Source organism: Triturus cristatus, chromosome 6 (genome assembly GCF_964204655.1).
Source record: "Triturus cristatus chromosome 6, aTriCri1.1, whole genome shotgun sequence".
Classification (NCBI taxonomy): Eukaryota; Metazoa; Chordata; class Amphibia; order Caudata; family Salamandridae; genus Triturus; species Triturus cristatus.
Window position 1 is genome coordinate 71,460,810 of NC_140589.1, and position 3,930 is coordinate 71,464,739.

General features: G+C 38.4%; 1 long non-coding RNA gene across 1 annotated transcript; it reads right to left on the reverse strand.

Moving 5' to 3' along the window:
* Positions 1 to 1,298: 1,298 nt before the first annotated feature.
* Positions 1,299 to 3,563, reverse strand: LOC146813774 (uncharacterized). The gene is made up of 4 exons (XR_014962440.1): positions 3,481 to 3,563; positions 3,038 to 3,102; positions 2,716 to 2,849; positions 1,299 to 2,127 (listed from the first exon to the last, which is right to left on the reverse strand). It is a non-coding gene; the product is annotated as an uncharacterized LOC146813774 (long non-coding RNA).
* Between the last annotated feature and the right edge of the window lie 367 nt (positions 3,564 to 3,930).

A 3,930-nucleotide genomic window follows, 5' to 3' on the forward strand; every position in this document is an offset into this window, starting at 1 on the left:
CCCACAGGATATGATCCAGTAATTTACCTGGCCACCCCTACAGGGATACCTGGCATCTCACACTGCGATCGATGAAACTGCTGGCGCTAGTTACAAGAGACCAATTACCAAGAGATTTTGGGCATTTGGGCATGTGTATATGAGTGTCTAGATATATATAAATAAATAGAATACATCCTATATAAATATAGGACACACACACATACACACACACCCTCCCCCCGACACACACATATAAATACAAAGTAAAATTTTGAACATTTTAAGCAAAGGTAGAGTTGTGTATTAATTCACACAATATCTGCTTTGCCGTGAAAGCAACTTGGATATATTAAAGTGAGTGGCAAAATGTTTTTTCTGTGCTAACACCAGACATGGGGCGACATGCAACTGCTACGATGGTGGTTTCCAAGTGGGCACCAGGATGAATGGAGCTGACACATGGCCCAATCTGTCCCCACCCTATAGCCTCCAGTACATATAAACCCTCCCCCCCAATCCCTCTGCCATAGAGAACTGTCCACACTGGTAAGTACGACCTGCAGGTGCAAATATCCACTGACATCACTTCAGTGAACCAGGATCTCTCACATTTGTCCCACATCAATGCTTTACACGCTTCCCACTTCTGTGTGCAAAAAGGTTTGTCAACGTGACCCTAACTGATGCAAAGAATACAACTGGATGGGAGTAAGACCGAGCTGCACAATGGAGTAAAAGTACTTTTTAAGGTACACTTAAATGCACCATGGCAGTAAATGTTGCTTTGGTCACCTCAGTTGTAAACCTGCGATAGCAAAAAAAAAGACCCTGTTTTTGCCAGGACACATGAGTACCATATGCAGTAATTTAATTCTGACCCAACAGCCTCTGTAAATGTTACTTGAAAAGGGCCTGAAACAACAAGCACGTGAAGCATTGGTTCTACGTCACTCAGGCACTCTTACGCAGCTTGTTAAGATACATTTATGTGTTCTCTTTAGGGAGCCTAATGGTAGTGCTTCTTGCTCTACTAATATTGGTATCACTGAGACTGCTGTGTGTCATAAATGGTTTAAAATCATCTTTGCTGAAAGTATTTTACATGTATTTTATGTATTGAATTTTAGATATCTTCTTGCAAAGGTCCCTGTTTACTTACCCCCCACCTCTAATGCAAGTGTTAAACCGGTGCTTGGCTGGCTTGTACTTTAGAAGATGTGTGGGAGTGAGTCAAGTAGAGCAGATGGAGAGGAAGGGGAAGGTGAGGTAGGTATGGTTGCCATGGTGGCCCCAGAGCCGGTCGGACAACAGGAGAGGTGCTCAAGCTAAGTGGATTGGTGCTTGCTGTTGCTTAGAGGCAAACTGGTATCACAAACTCACTCATGGTTCTATGCAGAACAAATATAAAATGCCGCCACCAAGGCTTAACTCCACATGGTTCACGACACCTGCTCACTCCATTCGCTGGCCCTTCCCATTTACCCTGGTTTTAAAGACCTCACATAAAATAATTAATTTTAATATTAGTTTTCTTACCCACCCCATAATTTCATCACATTACGTTTCTCCTGTTATTTGCATTTTTTTTAAAGCCATATTGCTGATTCAAACTTTAGTTTTGAAAACACAGACCTACTTGTGGCAAGCAGTTTTCTTTAATATTCTGCTGTGCTCTCATCGCAGTCATGCCCATGCACCTTATCCAGATGATGCATGCACGTGATAGCTTCATTCCTTATTCTTTGTCATAAATCTTATGGGAAACTCACAAAATAATTCGTTTTGATCGATATGTTTTGGAGCATGGTATAATTTTATATCATTAATTTTACATTTTACCCAAAACATAAAAGTCTTAGAATACACCGGGAACCCTTAACCCTTGTGTTCAAATAGATCTTTTTATGACATTGCGTGGTACTCTTAAGTAGTTGTATTGTAAGTGAATCCAAGTAACTACAGTATTGATGATTTTGCCCACTATAGATTGCACCACATAGTCCAGATATTTATAAGCAGTCAACTTTACAATTGTTCATCCAATGTTAGTAGTATTCAAAAAACTCCTTTATTCTTCTTTCCAATTATGAAATGTACACCAGACAGCCAACGCGTTTCGTTCTATTTTGAAGAACTTCGTCAGGGCTGTAAAACACATTTAAAAACAAGTGTATAATACAATTAAATAAATACACATTCCATTGACATACATACAAAGACAGAAAACCGTTGCTTAAAAATATTTTTCTCATCGCACTATTTTTAACCTCATTTAACAAAGTCAATGCTAATTTCATTATTTGTAGCTTTGTTTATATAAATAATTTCTCTATTGCGACACACCCATTATTTCCTAACAGGGCTTGTTTATTTACTAAAAGCAATTTGGAGCACAAACCACCAAAAGGTAAAACATTTTGTTGCCAAATTATAAATCGTGACATATAATCATGGTTTGAGCAAAAACAGAAGCAAGAGAGGACAATGGAGTAAAATAATATGAATATATATTATTTTATTATATTATTTTATTATTATTATTAATATTATTAATAAGTGCTAATACGTCCAAGAAAGCAGTGGCTCAGATAGGAGAGAAAAGAAAGCTAAGGAAAAAACTTCTCCCTCCAAGTCATGGTTTTTAGTATGACCTGCTACTAGATCATTTATCATGTTTTGTAACCCAGTCTTAGACGCACAACCCTATGAGCGGAAGAACAAAGATACACGTACCGAGTATATTGTTGTTTGCAAGATGAATTGCTAACGGGGAAGGAATCATACAGTTCGTTCCACTCTAAACTCCCGATTTATCCTCCCCTTCCGTCGACACCACAAAAAACTGAGACTACATTTGTCTATCATGCCTGGAAAGCATAAAAAGATAATTTGTTTGCAAAACCAATCTTATAAAGATTAGTACAATTGTATTCATAATCTGAGTATAGCTATAGTTTGTTTTCTCTTAACCCATTTGAAACCCACATCGATATGCATTCAACCACCACAACTGGTCCAAATCAACTGCACAGGAGCATCAAAAACCTCATCTTACCAATTAGGCCATTGTGTCAACGTCCAATTCCGACAAGCGAAACAATTATTAAAAGGCTGATGTGCCTGAAACGAAGAGAGTAACCAATCAATACAACTCGACTGTTTGTCCATTTACACGGTGGTTGCTACATATATCACACCCCCTGTGTTAAATGTGCCTACTCTGACACATTATATCTCAATACCCTCAGTTTAGTATCAAGACTTCATATAACCGACTCATCAATTCACATGAACTGAAACAGAAGAAATTCAAGTACCCGAAATAACGATTAGGCACAATCTGGGGGCATATTTTAAATTAGCAATCCCCCCTGTATGAAAGCCCCCTTCCAGCAGTAAACATGAAATGCAAGGCCTCAAATAAAACAATTATACCCAGATAGAAAATTCCCTGTAATTATCTTAAAACACAGAACCCAAAAGAACTCTCGCTCTCACCAAATAACGCGGTTCCGATCTTTAAAGCGTGTAACGTTTCCAGTCCTCAAAGAGGACGCCTGATCCCTCTCCCTCAATTTAAACACCTGGTCACGTCCAATGACGTCAGCCACCGTATTGACGTTCCTCATTGAACGTAATAGAGGGAGGTCTTAAAATTACTTAAACGATTCTGCTAATATCGTATCCCGGGTCCTTAGGGAGAGTCACAAAATAAGCTCAAATGCGCCTACAAAATAACTAAAACTTTATTTACCAACCCCCTAACAAGTATTGACCATCATTTTGGCCAAGAACGATTACATTAATCTCGTAAATAACATTCGATTTAATAAAAAATAATACATGTCCCTACTTTTTGGGGCCATGCAAAAATTGAGAAGTGAAATTTTAAAACGTGGTTTACTAAAACAGCGGGTTTCAAGCAAGCACTATTGTCGAGTTTAAACT